Source organism: Schistocerca serialis, chromosome 6, assembly GCF_023864345.2.
Source record: "Schistocerca serialis cubense isolate TAMUIC-IGC-003099 chromosome 6, iqSchSeri2.2, whole genome shotgun sequence".
In the NCBI taxonomy this organism is placed as follows: Eukaryota; Metazoa; Arthropoda; class Insecta; order Orthoptera; family Acrididae; genus Schistocerca; species Schistocerca serialis.
The window spans coordinates 21,774,289-21,802,276 of record NC_064643.1 but is presented as its reverse complement, the minus strand read 5'-3'; positions in this window follow the sequence as shown (position 1 = coordinate 21,802,276).

Below are 27,988 nucleotides of genomic sequence, written 5' to 3'. Positions count from 1 at the left end.
GAGGGATACAGTAAAACTGAAGTGAATCATCGGAATCTATAAATAGTGTCACGGGAAAGCTTTAAAACATAGACAGTAAGAAGAGTCAGTTTTCTTGTACTTGAGTCGGCATTGTGCCTATGTATTTAATACCGATGCAATTTCTGTGTTTCATCGTCAATAAGAAGGTCTGAGGGATACAGTAAACCTGAAGTGAAGCATCGGAATCTATAACTAGTGTCAAAGGAATGGTTCAAAACATAGACAGTAGGAAGCGCCAGGCTTCTTGTACTTGAGTCGGCATTGTGCCTTTTGTATTTATTTCCGATGCAATTTCTGTGTTTCATCGTCAATAAGAAGGTCAGAGGGATACAGTAAACCTGAAGTGAAGCATCGGAATCTATAACTAGTGTCACAGGAATGGTTGAAAACATAGTCAGTAAGAAGAGTCAGTCTTCTTGTACTTAAGTCGGCATTGTGCTTTTTGTATTTAATTCTGATGCCATTTCTGTGTTTCATCATCAATAAGAAGGTCACAGAGAAACAAAAAACCTGAAGTGAAGCATCGGAATCTATAACTAGTGTCACAGGAATGGTTCAATACATAGACAGTAAGAACCGTCAGTTTTCTTGTACTTAATTCGGCATTGTGCCTTTTGTATTTAATTGCGATGCAATTTCTGTGTTTCATCGTCAATAAGAAGGTCAGAGAAATACAGTAAACCTGAAGAGAAGCATCGAAATCCATAACTAGTGTCACAGGAATGGTTCAAAACAAAGACAGTGAGATGAGTCAGTTTTCTCGTACATAAGTCGGCATTTTGCCTTTTGTATTTAGTTCCGATGCAATTTCTGTGTTTCATCGTCAATAAGAAGGTCAGATGGATACAGTACACATGAAGTGAAGCATCGGAATGTGTAACTAGTGACACAGGAATGGTTCACATCATAGACAGTATGAAGAGTCAGGTTTCTTGTACTTAAGTCGGCATTGTGCTTTTTCTATTTAATTCCGATGCAATTTCTGTGTTTCGTCGACAATAAGAAGATCCAAGGGATACAGTAAACCTGAAGTGAAGCATCGGAATCTAAAACCGGTCTCACAGGAAAGTTGCAAAACATAGCCAGTAAGAAGAACCAGTCTTCTTGTACTTGAGTCGGCATTGTGCCTTTTGTATTTAATTCCGATGCAATTTCTGTGTTTCATCGTCAATAAGAAGGTCAGAGAGATATAGTATACCTGAAGTGAAGCATCGTAATCTATAACTTGTACCACAGGAATGGTTCAAAGCATACGCAGTAAGAAGGGTCAGTTTTCTTGTACTTAAGTCCGCATTGTGCCTTTTCTATTTAATTCCGATGCAATTTCTGTGTTCCATCGTCAATATGAAGGTCACAGGGTTACAGTACACATGAAGTGAAGCATCGGAATTTGTAACTAGTGACACAGGAATGGTTCAAATCATAGACAGTAAGAAGAGTCAGTTTTCTTGTACTTAAGTCAGCATTGTGCCTTTGTATTTAATTCCGCTGCAATTTCTGTGTTTCATCGTCAATAAGAAGGTCACAGGGTTACAGTACACATGAAGTGAAGCATCGGAATGTGTAACTAGTGACACAGGAATGGTTCAAATCATAGACAGTAAGAAGAGTCAGTTTTCTTGTACTTAAGTTGGCATTGTGCCTTTTGTATTTAACTCCGATGCAATTTCTGTGTTTCATCGTCAATAAGAAGGTCAGAGGGATACAGTAATCCTGAAGTGAAGCATCGGAATCTATAACTAGTGTCACATAATGGTTCGAAACATAGACAGTCAGAAGAGTCAGTTTTCTTGTACTTAAGTCGGCATTGTGCCTTTTGCATTTAACTCCGATGCAATTTCTGTGTTTCATCGTCAATAAGACGGTCAGAGGGATACAGTAAACCTGAAGTGATGCATCGGAATCTATAACTGGTGTCACATGAATGGTTCAAAACATAGACAGTAAGAAGAGTTACTTTTCTTGTACGTAAGTCAGCATTGTGCCTTTTCTATTTAAATCTGAATCAATTTCTGTGTTTCATCGGCAATAAGAAGGTCAGAGGGATGCAGTAAACCTGAAGTGAAGCATCGGAATCTATAACTAGTGTCACAGGAATGGTTTTAAACATAGACAGTAGGAAGAGTCAGTCTTCTTGTACTTAAGTCGGCATTGTGCCTTTTGTGTTTAATTCCGATGCAATTTCTGTGTTTCATCGTCAATAAGAAGGTCAGAGGGTTACAGCAAACCTGAAGTGAAGCATCGGAATGTATAACTCGTGTCACAGGAATGGTTCAAAGCATTGGCAGTAAGAACAGTCAGTTTTCTTGTACTTAATTGGGCATTGTGCCTTTTGTATTTAATTCCCATGCAATATCTGTGTTTCATCGTCAATAAGAAGGTCAGAGGGATACACTAAATCTGAAGTGAAGCATCGGAATCTGTAACTAGTGTCACGGGAATGGTTCAAAGCATAGACAGTTAGAAGAGTCAGTCCTCTTGTACTTAAGTCGGCATTGAGCCTTTTTATTTAATTCCGATGCAATTTCTGTGTTTTATCGTCAATAAGAAGGTCAGAGGGATACAATTAACCTGAAGTGAAGCATCGGAATTTATAACCATTGTCACAGGAATGGTTCAAAACATAGACAGTAAGAAGAGCCAGTCTTCCTGTACTTGAGTCACTATTGTGCCTATGTATTTAATTCCGATGCAATTTCTGTGTTTCATCGTCAATAAGAAGGTAAGAGGGATACAGTAAACCTGAAGTGAAGCATCGGAATCTATAACTAGTGTCACAGGAATGGTTCAAAACATAGACAGTAAGAGGAGCCAGTCTTCTTGTACTTAAGTCGGCATTGTGCCTTTTGTATTTAATACCGATGCAGTTACTGTGTTTCATCGTCAATACGAAGGTCAGTGGGATACAGTAAACCTGAAGTGAAGCATCGGAATCTACAACTAGTGTCACAGGAATGGTTCAAAACATAGACAGTAGGAAGAGTAGTTCTCTTGTACTTAATTCGGCATTGTGCTTTTGTATTTGATTACGATGCAATTTCTGTGTTTCATCGTCAATAAGAAAGTCAGAGGGATACAGTAAACCTGAAGTGTATCATCGGAATCTATAACTAGTGTCACGGGAAAGCTTCAAAACATAGACAGTAAGAAGAGTCGGTTTTCTTGTACTTAAGTCAGCATTGTGCCTTTGTATTTAATTCCGCTGCAATTTCTGTGTTTCATCGTCAATAAGAAGGTCAGAGGGTTACAGTACACATGAAGTGAAGCATCGGACTGTGTAACTAGTGACACAGGAATGGTTCAAATCATAGACAGTAAGAAGAGTCAGTCTTCTTGTACTTAAGTCAGCATTGTGACTTGTGTATTTATTTCCGATGCAATGACTGTGTTTCATCGTCAATAAGAAGGTCCAATGGGATACAGTAAACCTGAAGTGAAGCATCGGAATCTAAAACTCGTCTCACGAGAGAGGTTCAAAACATAGACAGTAAGAAGAGTTACTTTTCTTGTACGTAAGTCAGCATTGTGCCTTTTCTGTTTAATTCTGAATCAATTTCTGTGTTTCATCGGCAATAAGAAGGTCAGAGGGATGCAGTAAACCTGAAGTGAAGCATCGGAATCTATAACTAGTGTCACAGGAATGGTTTTAAACATAGACAGTAGGAAGAGTCAGTCTTCTTGTACTTAAGTCGGCATTGTGCCTTTTGTGTTTAATTCCGATGCAATTTCTGTGTTTCATCGTCAATAAGAAGGTCAGAGGGATACACTAAACCTGAAGTGAAGCATCGGAATCTGTAACTAGTGTCACGGGAATGGTTCAAAACATAGACAGTTAGAAGAGTCAGTTCTCTTGTACTTAAGTCGGTATTGTGCCTTTTCTATTTAATTCCGATGCAATTTCTGTGTTTCATCGTCAATAAGAAGGTCAGAGGGATACAGTTAACCTGAAATGAAGCATCGGAATCTATAACTATTGTCACAGGAATGGTTCAAAACATAGACAGTAAGAAGAGCCAGTCTTCCTGTACTTGAGTCACAATTGTGCCTATGTATTTAATTCCGATGCAATTTCTGTGTTTCATCGTCAATAAGAAGGTAAGAGGGATACAGTAAACCTGAAGTGAAGCATCGGAATCTATAACTAGTTTCACAGGAATGGTTCAAAACATAGACAGTAAGAAGAGCCAGTCTTCTTGTACATAAGTCGGCATTGTGCCTTTTGAATTTAATTCCGATGCAGTTTCTGTGTTTCATCGTCAATAAGAAGGTAAGAGGGATACAGTAAACCCGAAGTGAAGCATCGGAACCGACAACTTGTGTCACAGGAATGGTTCAAAACATAGACAGTAGGATGAGTAGTTCTCTTGTACTTAATTCGGCATTGTGCTTTTGAATTTGATTACGATGCAATTTCTGTGTTTCATCGTCAATAAGAAAGTCAGAGGGATACAGTAAAACTGAAGTGAATCATCGGAATCTATAAATAGTGTCACGGGAAAGCTTTAAAACATAGACAGTAAGAAGAGTCAGTTTTCTTGTACTTGAGTCGGCATTGTGCCTATGTATTTAATACCGATGCAATTTCTGTGTTTCATCGTCAATAAGAAGGTCTGAGGGATACAGTAAACCTGAAGTGAAGCATCGGAATCTATAACTAGTGTCAAAGGAATGGTTCAAAACATAGACAGTAGGAAGCGCCAGGCTTCTTGTACTTGAGTCGGCATTGTTCCTTTTGTATTTATTTCCGATGCAATTTCTGTGTTTCATCGTCAATAAGAAGGTCAGAGGGATACAGTAAACCTGAAGTGAAGCATCGGAATCTATAACTAGTGTCACAGGAATGGTTGAAAACATAGTCAGTAAGAAGAGTCAGTCTTCTTGTACTTAAGTCGGCATTGTGCTTTTTGTATTTAATTCTGATGCCATTTCTGTGTTTCATCATCAATAAGAAGGTCACAGAGAAACCAAAAACCTGAAGTGAAGCATCGGAATCTATAACTAGTGTCACAGGAATGGTTCAATACATAGACAGTAAGAACCGTCAGTTTTCTTGTACTTAATTCGGCATTGTGCCTTTTGTATTTAATTGCGATGCAATTTCTGTGTTTCATCGTCAATAAGAAGGTCAGAGAAATACAGTAAACCTGAAGAGAAGCATCGAAATCCATAACTAGTGTCACAGGAATGGTTCAAAACAAAGACAGTGAGATGAGTCAGTTTTCTCGTACATAAGTCGGCATTTTGCCTTTTGTATTTAGTTCCGATGCAATTTCTGTGTTTCATCGTCAATAAGAAGGTCAGAGGGATACAGTACACATGAAGTGAAGCATCGGAATGTGTAACTAGTGACACAGGAATGGTTCACATCATAGACAGTAAGAAGAGTCAGGTTTCTTGTACTTAAGTCGGCATTGTGCTTTTTCTATTTAATTCCGATGCAATTTCTGTGTTTCGTCGACAATAAGAAGATCCAAGGGATACAGTAAACCTGAAGTGAAGCATCGGAATCTAAAACCGGTCTCACAGGAAAGTTGCAAAACATAGCCAGTAAGAAGAACCAGTCTTCTTGTACTTGAGTCGGCATTGTGCCTTTTGTATTTAATTCCGATGCAATTTCTGTGTTTCATCGTCAATAAGAAGGTCAGAGAGATATAGTATACCTGAAGTGAAGCATCGTAATCTATAACTTGTACCACAGGAATGGTTCAAAGCATACGCAGTAAGAAGGGTCAGTTTTCTTGTACTTAAGTCCGCATTGTGCCTTTTCTATTTAATTCCGATGCAATTTCTGTGTTCCATCGTCAATATGAAGGTCACAGGGTTACAGTACACATGAAGTGAAGCATCGGAATTTGTAACTAGTGACACAGGAATGGTTCAAATCATAGACAGTAAGAAGAGTCAGTTTTCTTGTACTTAAGTCAGCATTGTGCCTTTGTATTTAATTCCGCTGCAATTTCTGTGTTTCATCGTCAATAAGAAGGTCACAGGGTTACAGTACACATGAAGTGAAGCATCGGAATGTGTAACTAGTGACACAGGAATGGTTCAAATCATAGACAGTAAGAAGAGTCAGTTTTCTTGTACTTAAGTTGGCATTGTGCCTTTTGTATTTAACTCCGATGCAATTTCTGTGTTTCATCGTCAATAAGAAGGTCAGAGGGATACAGTAATCCTGAAGTGAAGCATCGGAATCTATAACTAGTGTCACATAATGGTTCGAAACATAGACAGTCAGAAGAGTCAGTTTTCTTGTACTTAAGTCGGCATTGTGCCTTTTGCATTTAACTCCGATGCAATTTCTGTGTTTCATCGTCAATAAGACGGTCAGAGGGATACAGTAAACCTGAAGTGATGCATCGGAATCTATAACTGGTGTCACATGAATGGTTCAAAACATAGACAGTAAGAAGAGTTAGTTTTCTTGTACGTAAGTCAGCATTGTGCCTTTTCTATTTAAATCTGAATCAATTTCTGTGTTTCATCGGCAATAAGAAGGTCAGAGGAATGCAGTAAACCTGAAGTGAAGCATCGGAATCTATAACTAGTGTCACAGGAATGGTTTTAAACATAGACAGTAGGAAGAGTCAGTCTTCTTGTACTTAAGTCGGCATTGTGCCTTTTGTGTTTAATTCCGATGCAATTTCTGTGTTTCATCGTCAATAAGAAGGTCAGAGGGTTACAGCAAACCTGAAGTGAAGCATCGGAATGTATAACTCGTGTCACAGGAATGGTTCAAAGCATTGGCAGTAAGAAGAGTCAGTTTTCTTGTACTTAATTGGGCATTGTGCCTTTTGTATTTAATTCCGATGCAATATCTGTGTTTCATCGTCAATAAGAAGGTCAGAGGGATACACTAAATCTGAAGTGAAGCATCGGAATCTGTAACTAGTGTCACGGGAATGGTTCAAAGCATAGACAGTTAGAAGAGTCAGTCCTCTTGTACTTAAGTCGGCATTGAGCCTTTTTATTTAATTCCGATGCAATTTCTGTGTTTCATCGTCAATAAGAAGGTCAGAGGGATACAGTTAACCTGAAGTGAAGCCTCGGAATTTATAACCATTGTCACAGGAATGGTTCAAAACATAGACAGTAAGAAGAGCCAGTCTTCCTGTACTTGAGTCACTATTGTGCCTATGTATTTAATTCCGATGCAATTTCTGTGTTTCATCGTCAATAAGAAGGTAAGAGGGATACAGTAAACCTGAAGTGAAGCATCGGAATCTATAACTAGTGTCACAGGAATGGTTCAAAACATAGACAGTAAGAAGAGCCAGTCTTCTTGTACTTAAGTCGGCATTGTGCCTTTTGTATTTAATACCAATGCAGTTACTGTGTTTCATCGTCAATACGAAGGTCAGTGGGATACAGTAAACCTGAAGTGAGCATCGGAATCTACAACTAGTGTCACAGGAATGGTTCAAAACATAGACAGTAGGAAGAGTAGTTCTCTTGTACTTAATTCGGCATTGTGCTTTTGTATTTGATTACGATGCAATTTCTGTGTTTCATCGTCAATAAGAAAGTCAGAGGGATACAGTAAACCTGAAATGTATCATCGGCATCTATAACTAGTGTCACGGGAAAGCTTCAAAACATAGACAGTAAGAAGAGTCGGTTTTCTTGTACTTAAGTCAGCATTGTGCCTTTGTATTTAATTCCGCTGCAATTTCTGTGTTTCATCGTCAATAAGAAGGTCAGAGGGTTACAGTACACATGAAGTGAAGCATCGGACTGTGTAACTAGTGACACAGGAATGGTTCAAATCATAGACAGTAAGAAGAGTCAGTCTTCTTGTACTTAAGTCAGCATTGTGACTTTTGTATTTAATTCCGATGCAATGACTGTGTTTCATCGTCAATAAGAAGGTCCAATGGGATACAGTAAACCTGAAGTGAAGCATCGGAATCTAAAACTCGTCTCACGAGATAGGTTCAAAACATAGACAGTAAGAAGAGTTACTTTTCTTGTACGTAAGTCAGCATTGTGCCTTTTCTATTTAATTCCGAATCAATTTCTGTGTTTCATCGGCAATAAGAAGGTCAGAGGGATGCAGTAAACCTGAAGTGAAGCATCGGAATCTATAACTAGTGTCACAGGAATGGTTTTAAACATAGGCAGTAGGAAGAGTCAGTCTTCTTGTACTTAAGTCGGCATTGTGCCTTTTGTGTTTAATTCCGATGCAATTTCTGTGTTTCATCGTCAATAAGAAGGTCAGAGGGTTACAGCAAACCTGAAGTGAAGCATCGGAATCTATAACTAGTGTCACAGGAATGGTTCAAAACATTGGCGGTAAGAAGAGTCAGTTTTCTTGTACTTAATTGGGCATTGTGCCTTTTGTATTTAATTCCGATGCAATATCTGTGTTTCATCGTCAATAAGAAGGTCAGAAGGATACACTAAATCTGAAGTGAAGCATCGTAATCTGTAACTAGTGTCACGGGAATGGTTCAAAACATAGACAGTTAGAAGAGTCAGTTCTCTTGTACTTAAGTCGGCATTGTGCCTTTTCTATTTAATTCCGATGCAATTTCTGTGTTTCATCGTCAATAAGAAGGTCAGAGGGATACAGTTAACCTCAAATGAAGCATCGGAATCTATAACTATTGTCACAGGAATGGTTCAAAACATAGACAGTAAGAAGAGCCAGTCTCCCTGTACTTGAGTCACAATTGTGCCTATGTATTTAATTCCGATGCAATTTCTGTGTTTCATCGTCAATAAGAAGGTAAGAGGGATACAGTAAACCTGAAGTGAAGCATCGGAATCTATAACTAGTGTCACAGGAATGGTTCAAAACATAGACGGTAAGAAGAGCCAGTCTTCTTGTACATAAGTCATCATTGTGCCTTTTGAATTTAATTCCGATGCAGTTTCTGTGTTTCATCGTCAATACGAAGGTCAGTGGGATACAGTAAACCCGAAGTGAAGCATCGGAATCGACAACTTGTGTCACAGGAATGGTTTTAAACATAGACAGTAGGAAGAGTAGTTCTCTTGTACTTAATTCGGCATTGTGCTTTTGTATTTGATTACGATGCAATTTCTGTGTTTCATCGTCAATAAGAAAGTCAGAGGGATACAGTAAACCTGAAGTGACTCATCGGAATCTATAACTAGTGTCACGGGAAAGCTTCAAAACATAGACAGTAAGAAGAGTCAGTTTTCTTGTACTTGAGTCGGCATTGTGCCTATGTATTTAATACCGATGCAATTTTTGTGTTTCATCGTCAATAAGAAGGTCTGAGGGATACAGTAAACCTGAAGTGAAGCATCGGAATCTATAACTAGTGTCAAAGGAATGGTTCAAAACATAGACAGTAGGAAGCGCCAGGCTTCTTGTACTTGAGTCGGCATTGTGCCTTTTGTATTTATTTCCGATGCAATTTCTGTGTTTCATCGTCAGTAAGAAGGTCAGAGGGATACAGTAAACCTGAAGTGAAGCATCGGAATCTATAACTAGTGTCACAGGAATGGTTGAAAACATAGTCAGTAAGAAGAGTCAGTCGTCTTGTACTTAAGTCGGCATTGTGCTTTTTGTATTTAATTCTGATGCCATTTCTGTGTTTCATCATCAATAAGAAGGTCACAGAGAAACAAAAAACCTGAAGTGAAGCATCGGAATCTATAACTAGTGTCACAGGAATGGTTCAAAACATAGACAGTAAGAACCGTCAGTTTTCTTGTACATAATTCGGCATTGTGCCTTTTGTATTTAATTGCGATGCAATTTCTGTGTTTCATCGTCAATAAGAAGGTCAGAGAAATACAGTAAACCCGAAGAGAAGCATCGAAATCCATAACTAGTGTCACAGGAATGGTTCAAAACAAACACAGTGAGATGAGTCAGTTTTCTCGTACATAAGTCGGCATTTTGCCATTTGTATTTAGTTCCGATGCAATTTCTGTGTTTCATCGTCAATAAGAAGGTCAGAGGGATACAGTACACATGAAGTGAAGCATCGGAATGTGTAACTAGTGACACAGGAATGGTTCACATCATAGACAGTAAGAAGAGTCAGGTTTCTTGTACTTAAGTCGGCATTGTGCTTTTTCTATTTAATTCCGATGCAATTTCTGTGTTTCGTCGACAATAAGAAGGTCAGAGGGTTACGGCAAACCTGAAGTGAAGCATCGGAATCTATAACTCGTGTCACAGGAATGGTTCAAAACATTGGCAGTAAGAAGAGTCAGTTTTCTTGAACTTAATTGGGCATTGTGCCTTTTGTATTTAATTCCGATGCAATATCTGTGTTTCATCGTCAATAAGAAGGTCAGAGGGATACACTAAATTTGAAGTGAAGCATCGGAATCTGTAACTAGTGTCACGGGAATGGTTCAAAGCATAGACAGTTAGAAGAGTCAGTCCTCTTGTACTTAAGTCGGCATTGAGCCTTTTTATTTAATTCCGATGCAATTTCTGTGTTTCATCGTCAGTAAGAAGGTCAGAGGGATACAGTTAACCTGAAGTGAAGCATCGGAATCTATAACTATTGTCACAGGAATGGTTCAAAACATAGTATGTAAGAAGAGACAGTCTTCCTGTACTTGAGTCACACATGTGCCTATGTATTTAATTCCGATGCAATTTCTGTGTTTCATCGTCAATAAGAAGGTAAGTGGGATACAGTAAACCTGAAATGAAGCATCGGACTCTATAACTAGTGTCACAGGGATGGTTCAAAACATAGACAGTAAGAAGAGCCAGTCTTCTTGTACTTAAGTCGGCATTGTGCCTTTTGTATTTAATTCCGATGCAGTTACTGTGTTTCATCGTCAATACGAAGGTCAGTGGGATACAGTAAACCCGAAGTGAAGCATCGGAATCTACAACTAGTGTCACAGGAATGGTTCAAAACATAGACAGTAGGAAGAGTAGTTCTCTTGTACTTAATTCGACATTGTGCTTTTGTATTTGATTACGATGCAATTTCTGTGTTTCATCGTCAATAAGAAAGTCAGAGGGATACAGTAAACCTGAAGTGAATCATCGAAATCTATAACTAGTGTCACGGGAAAGCTTCAAAACATAGACAGTAAGAAGAGTCAGTTTTCTTGTACTTAAGTCAGCATTGTGCCTTTGTATTTAATTCCGCTGCAATTTCTGTGTTTCATCGTCAATAAGAAGGTCAGAGGGTTACAGTACACATGAAGTGAAGCATCGGACTGTGTAACTAGTGACACAGGAATGGTTCAAATCATAGACAGTAAGAAGAGTCAGTCTTCTTGTACTTAAGTCAGCATTGTGACTTTTGTATTTAATTCCGATGCAATGACTGTGTTTCATCGTCAATAAGAAGGTCCAATGGGATACAGTAAACCTGAAGTGAAGCATCGGAATCTAAAACTCGTCTCACGAGATAGGTTCAAAACATAGACAGTAAGAAGAGTTACTTTACTTGTACGTAAGTCAGCATTGTGCCTTTTCTATTTAATTCTGAATCAATTTCTGTGTTTCATCGGCAATAAGAAGGTCAGAGGGATGCAGTAAACCTGAAGTGAAGCATCGGAATCCATAACTAGTGTCACAGGAATGGTTTTAAACATAGACAGTAGGAAGAGTCAGTCTTCTTATACTTAAGTCGGCATTGTGCCTTTTGTGTTTAATTCCGATGCAATTTCTGTGTTTCATCGTCAATAAGAAGGTCAGAGGGTTACAGCAAACCTGAAGTGAAGCATCGGAATCTATAACTAGTGTCACAGGAATGGTTCAAAACATTGGCGATAAGAAGAGTCAGTTTTCTTGTACTTAATTGGGCATTGTGCCTTTTGTATTTAATTCCGATGCAATATCTGTGTTTCATCGTCAATAAGAAGGTCAGAGGGATACACTAAATCTGAAGTGAAGCATCGGAATCTGTAACTAGTGTCACGGGAATGGTTCAAAACATAGACAGTTAGAAGAGTCAGTTCTCTTGTACTTAAGTCGGTATTGTGCCTTTTCTATTTAATTCCGATGCAATTTCTGTGTTTTATCGTCAATAAGAAGGTCAGAGGGATACAGTTAACCTGAAATGAAGCATCGGAATCTATAACTATTGTCACAGGAATGGTTCAAAACATAGACAGTAAGAAGAGCCAGTCTTCCTGTACTTGAGTCACAATTGTGCCTATGTATTTAATTCCGATGCAATTTCTGTGTTTCATCGTCAATAAGAAGGTAAGAGGGATACAGTAAACCTGAAGTGAAGCATCGGAATCTATAACTAGTGTCACAGGAATGGTTCAAAACATAGACAGTAAGAAGAGCCAGTCTTCTTGTACATAAGTCGGCATTGTGCCTTTTGAATTTAATTCCGATGCAGTTTCTGTGTTTCATCGTCAATACGAAGGTCAGTGGGATACAGTAAACCCGAAGTGAAGCATCGGAATCGACAACTTGTGTCACAGGAATGGTTCAAAACATAGACAGTAGGAAGAGTAGTTCTCTTGTACTTAATTTGGCATTGTGCTTTTGTATTTGATTACGATGCAATTTCTGTGTTTCATCGTCAATAAGAAAGTCAGAGGGATACAGTAAACCTGAAGTGAATCATCGGAATCTATAACTAGTGTCACGGGAAAGCTTTAAAACATAGACAGTAAGAAGAGTCAGTTTTCTTGTACTTGAGTCGGCATTGTGCCTATGTATTTAATACCGATGCAATTTCTGTGTTTCATCGTCAATAAGAAGGTCTGAGGAATACAGTAAACCTGAAGTGAAGCATCGGAATCTATAACTAGTGTCAAAGGAATGGTTCAAAACATAGACAGTAGGAAGCGCCAGGCTTCTTGTACTTGAGTCGGCATTGTGCCTTTTGTATTTCTTTCCGATGCAATTTCTGTGTTTCATCGTCAATAAGAAGGTCAGAGGGATACAGTAATCCTGAAGTGAAGCATCGGAATCTATAACTAGTGTCACAGGAATGGTTGAAAACATAGTCAGTAAGAAGAGTCAGTCCTCTTGTACTTATGTCGGCATTGTGCCTTTTGTATTTAATTCCGATGCCATTTCTGTGTTTCATCATCAATAAGAAGGTCAGACAGGAACAAAAAACCTGAAGTGAAGCATCGGAATCTATAACTAGTGTCACAGGAATGGTTCAAAACATAGACAGTAAGAACCGTCAGTTTTCTTGTACCTAATTCGGCATTGTGCCTTTTGTATTTAATTGCGATGCAATTTCTGTGTTTCATCGTCAATAAGAAGGTCAGAGAAATACTGTAAACCTGAAGAGAAGCATCGAAATCCATAACTAGTGTCACAGGAATGGTTCAAAACAAAGACAGTGAGAAGAGTCAGTTTTCTCGTACATAAGTCGGCATTTTGCCTTTTGTATTTAATTCCGATGCAATTTCTGTGTTTCATCGTCAATAAGAAGGTCAGAGGGATATAGTACACATGAAGTGAAGCATCGGAATGTGTAACTAGTTACACAGGAATGGTTCACATCATAGACAGTAAGAAGAGTCAGCTTTCTTGTACTTAAGTCGGCATTGTGCTTTTTCTATTTAATTCCGATGCAATTTCTGTGTTTCGTCGACAATGAGAAGATCCAAGGGATACAGTAAACCTGAAGTGAAGCATCGGAATCTAAAACCGGTCTCACAGGAAAGTTGCAAAACATAGCCAGAAAGAAGAACCAGTCTCCTTGCACTTGAGTCGGCATTGTGGATTTTGTATTTAATTCCGATGCAATTTCTGTGTTTCATCGTCAATAAGAAGGTCGGAGAGATATAGTATACCTGAATTGAAGCATCGTAATCTATAACTTGTGGCACTGGAATGGTTCAAAGCATACGCAGTAAGAAGGGTCAGTTTTCTTGTACTTAAGTCCGCATTGTGCCTTTTCTATTTAATTCCGATGTAACTTCTGTGTTCCATCGTCAATATGAAGGTCCAAGGGATACAGTAAACATATAGTGAAGCATCGGAATCTAAAACTGGTCTCACAGGAAATGTTCAAAGGTAGTCAGTAAGAAGAGTCAGTCTTCTAGTACATAAGTCGGCGTTGTGCATTTTGTATTTAATTCCAATGCCATTTCTGTGTTTCATCGTCAATAAGAAGGTCCAAGGGATACAGTAAACATATAGTGAAGCATCAGAATCTAAAACTGGTCTCACAGGAAATGTTCAAAACATAGTCAGTAAGAAGAGTCAGTCTTCTTGTACTTAAGTCGGCATTGTGACTTTTGTATTTAATTCCGATGCAATTTCTGTGTTTCATCGTCAATAAGAAGGTCCAAAGGGATACAGTTAACCTGAAGTGAAGCATCGGAATCTAAAACTCGTCTCACGAGAAAGGTTCAAAACATAGACAGTAAGAAGAGTTAGTTTTCTTGTTCGTAAGTCAGCATTGTGCCTTTTCTATTTAATTCTGATTCAATTTCTGTGTTTCATCGGCAATAAGAAGGTCAAAGGGATGCAGTAAACCTGAAGTGAAGCAACGGACACTATAACTAGTGTCACAGGAATGGTTTTAAACATAGACAGTAGGAAGAGTCAGTCTTCTTGTACTTAAGTCGGCATTGTGCCTTTTGTGTTTAATTCCGATGCAATTTCTGTGTTTCATCGTCAATAAGAAGGTCAGAGGGTTACAGTAAACCTGAAGTGAAGTATCGGAATCAATAACTAGTGTCACAGGAATGGATCAAAACATAGACAGTAAGAAGAGCCAGTCTTCTTGTACTTAAATCGGCATTGTGCCTTTTGTATTTAATTCCGATGCAGTTTCTGTGTTTCATCGTCAATACGAAGGTCAGTGGGATACAGTAAACCCGAAGTGAAGCATCGGAATCTACAACTAGTGTCACAGGAATGGTTCAAAACATAGGCAGTAGGAAGAGTAGTTCTCTTGTACTTAATTCGGCATTGTGCTTTTGTATTTGATTACGATGCAATTTCTGTGTTTCATCGTCAATAAGAAAGTCAAAGGGATACAGTAAACCTGAAGTGAATCATCGGAATCTACAACTAGTGTCACGGGAAAGCTTCAAAACATACAGTAAGAAGAGTCAGTTTTCTTGTACTTGAGTCGGCATTGTGCCTATGTATTTAATACCGATGCAATTTCTGTGTTTCATCGTCAATAAGAAGGTCTGAGGGACACAGTAAACCTGAAGTGAAGCATCGGAATCTATAACTAGTGTCAAAGGAATGGTTCAAAACATAAACAGTAGGAAGCGCCAGTCTTCTTGTACTTGAGTCGGCATTGTGCCTTTTGTATTTATTTCCGATGCAATTTCTGTGTTTCATCGTCAATAAGAAGGTCAGAGGGATACAGTAAACCTGAAGTGAGGCATCGGAATCTATAACTAGTGTCACAGGAATGGTTCAAAACATAGTCAGTAAGAAGAGTCAGTCTTCTTGTACTTAAGTCGGCATTGTGCCTTTTGTATTTAATTCCGATGCCATTTCTGTGTTTCATCATCAATAAGAAGGTCAGACAGAAACAAAAAACCTGAAGTGAAGCATCGGAATCTATAACTAGTGTCACAGGAATGGTTCAAAACATAGACAGTAAGAACCGTCAGTTTTCTTGTACTTAATTCGGCATTGTGCCTTTTGTATTTAATTGCGATGCAATTTCTGTGTTTCATCGTCAATAAGAAGGTCAGAGAAATACAGTAAACCTGAAGAGAAGCATCGAAATCCATAACTAGTGTCACAGGAATGGTTCAAAACAAAGACCGTGAGAAGAGTCAGTTTTCTCGTACATAAGTCGGCATTTTGCCTTTTGTATTTAATTCCGATGCAATTTCTGTCTTTCATCGTCAATAAGAAGATCCAAGGGATACAGTAAACATATAGTGAAGCATCAGAAACTAAAACTGGTCTCACAGGAAATGTTCAAAACAGAGTCAGTAAGAAGAGTCAGTCTTCTTGTACTTAAGTCGGCATTGTGCCTTTTGTATTTAATTCCGATGCAATTTCTGTGTTTCATCGTCAATATGGAATATCCAAGGGATACAGTAAAACTGAAGTGAAGCATCGGAATCTAAAACTGGTCTCACAGGAAAGGTTCAAAACATAGACATTAAGAAGAGTTAGTTATCTTGTACTTAAGTCAGCATTGTGCCGTTACTATTTAATTCTGATTCAATTTCTGTGTTTCGCCGTCAGTAAGCTGGTCCAAGGGATACAGTAAATCTAAAGTGAAGAATCGGAATCTGAAACCGGTCTCACAGGAAAGCTTCATAACATAGACAGTAAGAAGAGCCAGTCTACTTGTACTTGAGTCGGCATTGTGCCTTTTCTATTTAATTCCGACGCAATTTCTGTGTTTCGTCGTCAATAAAAAGGTCTAAGGGATACAGCAAACCTGAAGTGAAACATAGGAATATATAACTAGTGTCAAAGGAAAGGTTCAAAACATAGACAGTAAGAAGAGTCAGTCTTCTTGTACTTAAGTCGCCATTGTGCCTATAGTATTTAATTCCGATGCAATTTTTGTGTTACATCGTCAATAAGAAGGTCAGAGGGATACAGTAAACCTAAAGTGAAGCATCGGAATCTGCAACTAGTGTCACAGGAATGGTTCAATACACAGTCTGTAAGATGAATCAGTCTTCTTGTACTTAAGTCGGCATTGTGCTTTTTCTATATAATTCCGATGCAATTTCTGTGTTTCGTCGTCAATAAGAAGGTCCAAGGGATACAGTAAACCTGAAGTGAAGCATCGGAATCTATAACTAGTGTCACAGGAATGGTTCAAAATATAGAGAGTAGGTAGAGTTAGTCTTCTTGTACTTAAGTCGGCATTGTGCCTTTTCTATTTAATTCCGATGCAATTTCTGTGTTTCCATGTCAATAAGAAGGTCCAGGGCATACAGTAAACATATAGTGAAGCATCAGAAACTAAAACTGGTCTCACAGGAAATGTTCAAAACATAGTCAGTACGAAGAGTCAGTCTTCTTGTACTGAAGTCGGCATTGTGCATTTTGTATTTAATTCCGATGCAATTTCTGTGCTTCATCGTCAATATGGAAGGACCAAGGGATTCAGTAAAACTGAAGTGAAGCATCGGAAACTAAAACTGGTCTCACAGGAAAGGTTCAAAACATAGACAGTAAGAAGAGATAGTCTACTTGTACTTGAGTCGGCATTGTGCCTTTTCTATTTAATTCCGATGCAATTTCTGTCTTTCATCGTCAATAAGAAGGTCAGAGGGATACAGAAAACCTGAAGTGAAGCATCGGAATCTATAACTAGTGTAACAGGAGTGGTTTAAACAATAGAGAGTAGGAAGAGTTAGTCTTCTTGAACTTAAGTCGGCGTTGTGCCTTTTCTATTTAATTCCCATGCAATTTCTGTGTTTCATCATCAATAAGAATGTCAGAGGGATACAGTAAACCTGAAGTGAAGCATCGGAATCTATAACTAGTGTCACAGGAATGGTTCAAAACATACACAGCAAGAAGAGTCAGTCTTCTTGTACTTAAGTCGGCATTGTGCCTTTTGTATTTAATTCCGATGCAATCTCTGTGTTTCATCGTCAACAAGAAGGTCCACGGGATACACTAAACATATAGTGAAGCATCGGAATCTAAAACTGGTCTCACAGGAAATGTTCAAATCATAGTCAGTAAGAAGAGTCAGTCTTTTTGTACTTATGTCGTTATTGTGCCTTTTCTATTTAATTCCGATGCAATTTCTGGGTATCGTCCTCAATATGAAGGTCCAAGGGATAAAGTAAACCTGAAGTGAAGCATCGGAATCTAAAACCGGTCTCACAGGAAAGGTTCAAAACAGATTCAGTAAGAAGAGTCAGTCTTCTTGTACTTAAGTCGGCATTGTGCCTTTTCTATTTAATTCCGATGCAATTTCTTTGTTTCGACGTCAATAAGAAGGTCCATGGGATACAGTAAACCTGAAGTGAAGCATCGGAATTTAAAACCGGTCTCACAGGAAAGGTTCAAAACATAGTCAGTAAGAATAGTCAGTTTTCTTGTACTTAAGTCTGCATTGTGGATTTTCTATTTAATTCCGTTGCAATTTATGTGTTTCCTCGTCAATAAGAAGGTCCAGGGGATACAGTAAACCTGAAGTCAAGCATCGGAATCGATAACTAGTGTCACAGGAATTGTTCAAAATATAGACAGTAAGAAGAGTCAGACTTTTTGTACATAAGTCGGCATTGTGCCTTTTCTTTTTAATTCCGATGCAATTTCTGTGTTTCATCGTCAATAAGAATGTCAGAGGGATACAGTAAACCTGAAGTGAAGCATCGGAATCTATAACTAGTGTCACAGGAATGGTTCAAAGCATAGACAGTTGGAAGAGTCAGTCTTCTTGTACTGAAGTCGGCATTATGCCTTTTCTATTTAATTCCGATGCAATTTCTGTGTTTCGTCGTCAATAAGAAGGTCCAAGGGATACAGTAAATACGAAGTGAAGTATCGGGATCTATAACTTGTGTCACAGGAATGGTTCAAGACATAGACAGTAAGAAGAGTCAGTCTTATTGTACTTAAGTCGGCATTGTGCCTTTTCTACTTAATTCCGATGCAATTTCTGTGTTTCATCGTCAATAAGAAGGTCCAAGGGATACAGTAAACCTGAAGTGAAGCATCGGAATCTATAACTAGTGTCAAAGGAATGGTTCAAAACATAGACAGAAGGAAGAGTCAGTCTTCTTGACCTTAATTTGGCATTGTGCCTTTTCTATTTAATTCCGATGCATTTCTGTGTTTCGTCGTCAATAAGAAGGTCCAAGGGATACAGCAAACCAGAAGTGAAACATAGGAATATATAACCAGTGTCACAGGAAAGGTTCAAAAAATAGACAGTAAGAAGTGTCAGTCTTTTTGTACTTAAGTCGCCATTGTGCCTATTGTATTTAATTCCGATGCAATTTCTGTGTTACATCGTCAATAAAAAGTCAGAGGGATACAGTAAACCTAAAGTGAAGCATCGGAATCTCTAACTAGTGTCACAGGAATGGTTCAAAATACAGACAGTAAGAAGAGTCAGTCTTCTAGTACTTAAGTCGGCATTGTGCCTTTTCTATTTAATTCCCATGCAATTTCTGTGTTTCTTCGTCAATAAGAATGTCAGAGGGATACAGTAAACCTGAAGTGAAGCATCGGAATCTATAACTAGTGTCACAGGAATGGTTCAAAACATACACAGCAAGAAGAGTCAGTCTTCTTGTACTTAAGTCGGCATTGTGCCTTTTGTATTTAATTCCGATGCAATCTCTGTGTTTCATCGTCAACAAGAAGGTCCACGGGATACACTAAACATATAGTGAAGCATCGGAATCTAAAACTGGTCTCACAGGAAATGTTCAAAACATAGTCAGTAAGATGAGTAAGTCTTCTTGTTCTTACGTTGGCATTGTGCCTTTTCTATTTAATTTCGATGCAATTTCTGTGTTTCGTCGTCAATAAGAAGGTCCAAGGTATACAGCAAATCTGAAGTGAAACATAGGAATATATAACTAGTGTCACAGGAAAGGTTCAAAACATAGACAGTAAGAAGAGTCTGTCTTCATGTACTTAAGTCGGCATGTGCTTTTTCTATTTAATTCCGATGCAATTTCTGTGTTTCGTCCTCTATAAGAAGGTCAAAGGGATACAGTAAACCTGAAGTGAAGCATCGGAATCTATAACTAGTGTCACAGGAATGGTTCAAAACAAAGAGAGTAGGAAGAGTTAGTCTTCTTGAACTTAAGTCGGCATTGTGATTTTCTATTTAATTCCGATGCAATTTCTGTGTTTCGTCGTCAATAAGAAGGTCCAAGGGATACAGTAAACATATAGTGAAGTATGGAAACCTAAAACGGTTCTCACAGGAAATGTTCAAAACATAGTCAGTAAGAAGAGTCAGTCTTCTTGTACTTAAATCGGCATTATGCCTCTTCTATTTAATTCCGATGCTTTTTCTGTGTTTCGACGTCAATAAGAAGGTCCAGGGGACACAGTATACCTGAAGTGAAGCATCGGAATCTATAACTAGTGTCACAGGAATGGTTCAAAATATAGAGAGTAAGAAGAGAGAGTCATCTTGTATTTGAGTCGGCATTGTGCCTTTTGTATTTAATTCCGATGCAATTTCTGTGCTTCATCGTCAATAAGAAGGTCACAGGGATACAGTAAACCTGGAGTGAAGCATCGGAATCCATAACTAGTGTCACAGGAATGGTTAAAACATAGACAGTAGGAAGAGTCAGTCTTCTTGTACTTATGTCGGCATTGTGCCTTTTGTATTTAATTCCGATGCAATTTCTGTGTTTCATTGTCAATAAGAAGGTCCAAGGGATACAGTAAACATATAGTGAAGCATCGGAATCTAGAACTGGTCTCACAGGAAATGTTCACAACACAGTCAGTGAGAAGAGTCAGTCTTCTTGTACTTAAGTCGGCATTGTGCGGTTTGTATTTAATTCCGATGCAATTTCTGTGTTTCATCGTCAATAAGAAAGTCAGAGGGATACAGTAAACCTGTAGTGAAGCATCGGAATCTATAACTAGTGTCACAGGAATGGTTCAAAACATAGACAGTAGGAAGATTCAGTCTTCTTGTACTTAAGTCGGCATTGTGCCTTTTCCATTTAATTCAAATGCAATTTCTGTGTTTCGTCGTCAATAAGAAGGTCGGAGGGATACAGTAAACCTGAAGTGAAGCATCTTAATCTATATCTAGTGTCACAGGAATGGTTCAAAACATAGACAGCAATAAGAGTCAGTCTTCTTGGACATGAGTCGGCATTGTGCCATTTGTATTTAATTCCGATGCAATTACTGTGCTTCATCGTCAATAAGAAGGTCAGAGGGATACAGTAAACCTGAAGTGAAGCATCGGAATCTATAACTAGTGTCACAGGAATGGTTCAAATCATACACAGCAAGAAGAGTCAGTCTTCTTGTACTTAAGTCGGCATTGTGCCTTTTGTATTTAATTCCGATGCAATTTCTGTGTTTCATCGTCAATAAGAAGGTCCAAGGGATACAGTAAACCTGAAGTGAGGCATCGGAATCTATAACTAGTGTCACAGGAATGGCTAAAACATAGAGAGTAGGAAGAGTCAGTCGTTTTGTACTTAAGTCGGCATTGTGCCTTTTGTATTTAATTCCGATGCAATCTCTGTGTTTCATCGTCAACAAGAAGGTCCACGGGATACACTAAACATATAGTGAAGCATCGGAATCTAAAACTGGTCTCACAGGAAATGTTCAAAACATAGTCAGTAAGAAGAGTAAGTCTTCTTGTTCTTACGTTGGCATTGTGCCTTTTCTATTTAATTCCGATGCAATTTCTGTGTTTCGTCGTCAATAAGAAGGTACAAGGGAGAGAGTAAACCTGAAGTGAAGCATCGGAATCTAAAACCGGTCTCACAGGAAAGGTCCAAATCATAGAGAATAAGAAGAGTCAGTCATCTTGTATTTGAGTCGGCATTGTGCCTTTTGTATTTAATTCCGATGCAATCTCTGTGATTCATCGTCAATAAGTAGGTCAGAGGGATACAGTAAGACCTGAAGTGAAGAATCGGAATCTATTTCTAGTGTCACAGGAAAGGTTCATAACATAGACACTTAGAAGAGTCAGTCTTCTTGGACATGAGTCGATATTGTGCAATTTGTATTTAATTCCGATGCAATTTCTGTGTTTCATCGTCAACAAGAAGGCCCAAGGGATACAGTAAACATATAGTGAAGCATCGGAATCTAAACCTGGTCTCACAGGAAATGTTCAAATCATAGTCAGTAAGAAGAGTCAGTCTTCTTGTACTAATGTCGGCATTGTGCCTTTTCTATTTAATTCCGATGCAATTTCTGTGTTTCGTCGTCAATAAGAAGGTCCAAGGGATACAGTAAACCTGAAGTGAGGCATCGGAATCTATAACTAGTGTCACAGGAATGGCTAAAACATAGAGAGTAGGAAGAGTCAGTCGTTTTGTACTTAAGTCGGCATAGTGCCTTTTGTATTTAATCCCGATGCAATATCTGTGTTTCATCGTCAATAAGAAGGTCCAAGGGATACAGTAAACCTGGAGTGAAGTATCGGAATCTATATCTAGTGTCACAGGAATGGTATAAAACATAGACACGGAAGAGTCAGTCTTCTTGTACTTAAGTCGGCATTTTGCCTTTTCTATTTAATTCCAATGCAATTTCTGTGTTTCGTCGTCAATAAGAAGGTCCAAGGGATACAGAAATCGTCAAGTGAAGCCTCGGAATCTACAACTAGTGTCACAGAAAAGGTTCAAAACATAGACAGTAAGAAGAGTCAGTCTTATTGTACTTAGGTCGGCATTGTGCATTTTGTATTTAATTCCGATCCACTTTCTGTGTTTCATCGTCAATAAGAAGGTCCAAGTGATACAGTAAACCTGAAGTGAAGCATCGGAATCTATAACTAGAGTCACAGGAATGGTTCAAAACATAGACAGTAGGAAGAGTCAGTCTTCTTGTACTTATGTCGGCATTGTTCCTTTTCTATTTAATTCCGATGCTATTTCTGTGTCTAGTCGTCAATAAGAAGGTCAGAGGGATACAGTAAACCTGAAGTGAAGCATCGGAATCTATAATTAGAGTCACAGGAATGGTTCAAAACATAGACAGTAAGAAGAGTCAGTCTTCTTGTACTTAAGTCGGCATTGTGCTCTTTGTATTTAATTCCGTAGCAATTTCTGTGATTCATCGTCAATATGAAGGTCAGAGAGATTCAGTAAACATGAAGTGAAGCATCGGAATCTATAACTAGTGTCACAGGAATGGTTCAAAACATAGACAGTAAGCAGTATCAGATTTCTTGTACTTAATTCGGCATTGTGCCATTTGTATTTAATTCCGATGCAATTTCTGTGTTTCATCGTCAATAAGAAGGTCAGAGCGATACAGTAAACCTGAAGTGAAGCATCGGAATCGATAACTAATGTCACAGGAATGGTTCAAAACACAGACTGTAAGAAGAGTTCGATTTCTATTACTTAAGTCGGCATTGTGCCTTTTGTATTTAATTCCGATGCAATTTCTGTGTTTCATCGTCAATAAGAAGGTCTAAGGGATGCAGTAAACATATAGTGAAGCATCGGAATCTAAAACTGGTCTCACAGGAAATGTTCAAAACATAGTCAGTAAGAAGAGTCAGTCATCTTGTACTTAAGTCAGCAATGTGCCTTTCTATTTAATTCCGATGCTATTTCTGTGTTTCGTCGTCAACAAGAAGGTCCAAGGGATACAGTAAACCTGAAGTGAAGCAACGGAACCTAAAACCGGTCTCACAGGAAAGGCTCAAAACATAGAGAGTAAGAAGAGAGAGTCATCTTGTATTTGAGCCGGCATTGTGCCTTTTGTATTTAAATCCGATGCATTTTATGTGTTTCATCGTCAATAAGAAGGTCACAGGGATACAGTAAACCTGAAGTGAAGCATCGGAGTATATAACTAGTGTCACAGGAATGGTTAAAACATAGACAGTAGGAAGAGTCAGTATTCTTGTACTTAAGTCGGCATTGTGCCTTTTGTATTTAATTCCGATGCAATTTCTGTGTTTCATCGTCAATAAGAAAGTCAGAGGGATACAGTAAACCTGTAGTGAAAGATCGGAATCTATAACTAGTGTCACAGGAATGGTTGAAAACATAGACAGTAGGAAGATTTAGTCGTCTTGTACTTAAGTCGGCATTGTGCCTTTTCTATTTACTTCAAATGCAATTTCTGTGTTTCGTCGTCAATAAGAAGGTCAGAGGGATACAGTAAACCTGAAGTGAAGCATCGGAATCTATATCTAGTGTCACAGGAAAGGTACAAAACATAGACAGCAAGAAGAGTCAGTCTTCTTGGACATGAGTCGGCATTGTGCCATTTGTATTTAATTCCGATGCAATTACTGTGCTTCATCGTCAATAAGAAGGTCAGAGGGATACAGTAACCCTGAAGTGAAGCATCGGAATCTACAACTAGTGTCACAGGAATGGTTCAAATCATACACAGCAAGAAGAGGCAGTCTTCTTGTACTTAAGTCGGCATTGTGCCTTTTGTATTTAATTCCGATGCAATTTCTGTGTTTCATCGTCAACAAGAAGGTCCAAGGGATACAGAAAACATATAGTGAAGCATCGGAATCTAAAACTTGTCTCACAGGAAATGTTCAAATTATAGTCAGTAAGAAGAGTCAGTCTTCTTGTACTTATGTCGGCATTGTGCCTTTTCTATTTAATTCCGATGCAATTTCTGTGTTTCGTCGCCAATAAGAAGGTACAAAGGAGAGAGTAAACCTGAAGTGAAGCATTGGAATCTAAAACCGGTCTCACAGGAAAGGTTCAAAACATAGAGAATAAGAAGAGTCAGTCATCTTGTATTTGAGTCGGCATTGTGCCTTTTGTATTTAATTCCGATGCAATCTCTGTGTTTCATCGTCAATAAGAAGGTCAGAGGGATACAGTAAGACCTGAAGTGAAGCATCGGAATCTATATCTAGTGTCACAGGAAAGGTTCATAACATAGACACTAAGAAGAGTCAGTCTTCTTGGACATGAGTTGATATTGTGCCATTTGTATTTAATTCCGATGTAATTACTGTGCTTCATCGTCAATAAGAAGGTCAGAGGGATACAGTAAACCTGAAGTGAAGCATCGGAATCTATAACTAGTGTCACAGGAATGGTTCAAAACACACACAGCAAGAAGAGTCAGTCTTTTTGTACTTCAGTCGGCATTGTGCCTTTTGTATTTAATTCCGATGCAATTTCTGTGTTTCATCGTCAACAAGAAGGCCCAAGGGATACAGTAAACATATAGTGAAGCATCGGAATCTAAAACTGGTCTCACAGGAAATGTTCAAATCATAGTCAGTAAGAAGAGTCAGTCTCCTTGTACTTATGTCGGCATTGTGCCTTTTCTATTTAATTCAGATGCAATTTCTGTGTTTCGTCGTCAATAAGAAGGTCCAAGGGATACAGTAAACCTGAAGTGGAGCATCGGAATCTAAAACCTGTCTCACAGGAAAGGTTCAAAACATAGAGAGTAAGACGAGTCAGTCATCATGTATTTGAGTCGGCATTGTGCCCTTTGTATTTAATTCCGATGCAATTTCTGTGTTTCATCGTCAATAAGAACGTCAGAGGGATACAGTGCACCTGAAGTGAGGCATCGGAATCTATAATTAGTGTCACAGGAATGGTTCAAAACATAGACAGTAAGAAGAGTCAGTCTTCTTGTACTTAAGTCGGCATTGTGCATTTTGTATTTAATTCCGAAGCAATTTCTGTGTTTCATCGTCAATAAGAAGGTCAGAGAGATAAAGTAAACCTGAAGTGAAGCATCGGAATCTATAACTAGTGTCACAGGAATGGTTCAAAACACAGACTATAAGAAGAGTTCGATTTCTTGTCCTTAAGTCGACATTGTGCCTTTTGTATTTAATTTTGATGCAATTTCTGTGTTTCATCGTCAATAAGATGGTCAGAGGGATACAATAAAGCTTAAGTGAAGCATCGAAATCCGTAACTATTGTCACAGGAATGGTTCAAAACAAAGACAGTGAGAAGAGTCAGTTTTCTTGTACGTAAGTCGGCATTTTGCCTTTTGTATTTAATTCCGATTCAATTTCTGTGTTTCTTCGTCAATAAGAAGGTCAGAGGGATACAGTACACCTGAAGTGAAGCATCGGAATGTGTAACTAGTATCTCAAGAATGGTTCAAAACATAGACAGTAAGAAGAGTCAGTTTTCTTGTACTTAAGTCAGCATTGTGCCTTTTCTATTTAATTCAGATGCAATTTCTGTGTTTCATCGTCGATAAGAAGGTCCAAGGGATACAGTAAACATATAGTGAAGCATCGGAATCTAAAACTGGTCTCACAGGAAGTGTTTAAAAGATAATCAGTAAGAAGAGTCAGTCTTGTTGTGCATAAGTCGGCATTGTGCCTTTTGTATTTAATTCCGATGCAATTTCTGTGTTTCATCGTCAATAAGAAGGTCCAAGGGATACAGTAAACATATAGTGAAGCATCGGAATCTAAAACTGGTCTCACAGGAAGTGTTCAAAAGATAGTCAGTAAGAAGAGTCAGTCTTCTTGTACTTAAGTCGGCATTGTGCCTTTTGTATTTAATTCCGATGCAATTTCTGTGTTTCATCGTCAATATGGAAGGTCCAAGGGATACAGTAAAACTGAAGTGAAACACAGGAATCTAAAACTGGACTCAGAGGAAAGGTTCAAAACATAGACAGTAAGAAGAGTTAGGTTTCTTGTACTTAAGTCAGCATTGTGTATTTTCTATTTAATTCTGATTCAATTTCTGTGTTTCGTCGTCAGTAAGAAGGTCCAAGGGATACAGTAAACCTAAAGTGAAGCATCGGAATCTGAAAGCGGTCTCACAAGAAAGCTTTATTACATAGACAGTAAGAAGAGACAGTCTACTTGTACTTGAGTAGGCATTGTGCCTTTTCTATTTAATTCCGATGCAATTTCTGTCTTTCTTCGTCAATAAGCAGGTCAGAGGGATACAGAAAACCTGAAGTGAAGCACCGGAATCTATAACTAGTGTCACAGGAATGGTTCAAAACATAGAGAGTAAGAAGGGTCAGTCTTCTTGTACTTAAGTCGGCATTGTGAATTTTCTATTTAATTCCGATGCAATTTCTTTGTTTCGACGTCAGTAAGAAGGTCCATGGGATACAGTAAACCTGAAGTGATGCATCGGAATCTGAAACCGGTCTCACAGGAAAGGTTAAAAGCATAGTCATTAAGAGGAGTCAGTCGTCTTGTGCTTAAGTTGGCATTGTGCCTTTTCTATTTAATTCCGATGCATTTTCTGTGTTTCGTCGTCAATAAGAAGGACCAAGGGATACAGTAAACCTGAAGTGAAGCATCGCAATCTATAACTAGTGTCACAGGAATGGTACAAAACATAGGGAGTAGGAAGAGTTAGTCTTCTTGAACTTAAGTCGGCATTGTGACTTTTCTATTTAATTCCGATGCAACGTCTGTGTTTCGTCGTCAATATGAAGGTCCAAGGGGTACAGTAAAAATATAGTGAAGCATCGGAACCTAAAACGGGTCTCACAGGAAATGATCAAAACATAGTCCATAAGAAGAGTCAATCTTCTTGTACTTAAGTCGGCATTGTGCCTTTTCTATGTGATTCTGATGCAGTTTCTGTGTTTCGACGTCAATAAGATGGTCCAGGGGATACAGTGAACCTGAAGTGAAGCATCGGAATCCATAACTAGTGTCACAGGAATGGTTCAAAATATAGACAGTAAGAAGATTTAGTCTACTTGTACTTAAGTCGGCATTGGGCCTTTTCTATTCAATTCCGATGTAATTTCTGTGTTTCATCGTCAATAAGAAGGTCCTAGGGATACATTAAACCTGAAGTGAAGCATCGGAATCTATAACTAGTGTCACAGGAAAGGTTCAAAACATAGACAGTAAGGAGAGTCAGTCTTCTTGTACTTAAGTCGGCATTGTGCCTTTTCTACTTAATTCCGATGCAATTTCTGTGTTTCATCGTCATTAAGAAGGTCCAAGGGATACTGTAAACCTGAAGTGAAGCTTCGGAATCTATAACTAGTGTCAAAGGAATCTTTCAAAACATAGCTGAAGGAAGAGTCAGGCTTCTTGAACTTAAGTCGGCATTGTGCCTCTTCTATTTAAATCCGATGTAATTTCTGCGTTTCGCCGTCAATAAGAAGGTCCAAGGGATACAGTAAACATAAAGTGAAGCATCGGAATCTAAAAGTGGTCTCACAGGAAATGTTCAAAACATAATCAGTAAGAAGAGTCAGTCTTCTTGTACTTAAGTTGGCATTGTGCCTTTTCTACTTAATTCCGATGCAATTTCTGTGTTTCGTCGTCAATAAGAAGGACCAAGGGATACAGTAAACCTGAAGTGAAGCATTTGAATCTATAACTAGTGTCACAGGAATGGTTCAAAACATAGAGAGTAGGAAGAGTCAGTCTTCTTGCACTTAAGTCGGCATTGTGCCTTTTGTATTTAATTCGGATGCAATTTCTGTGTTTCATCGTCAATAAGT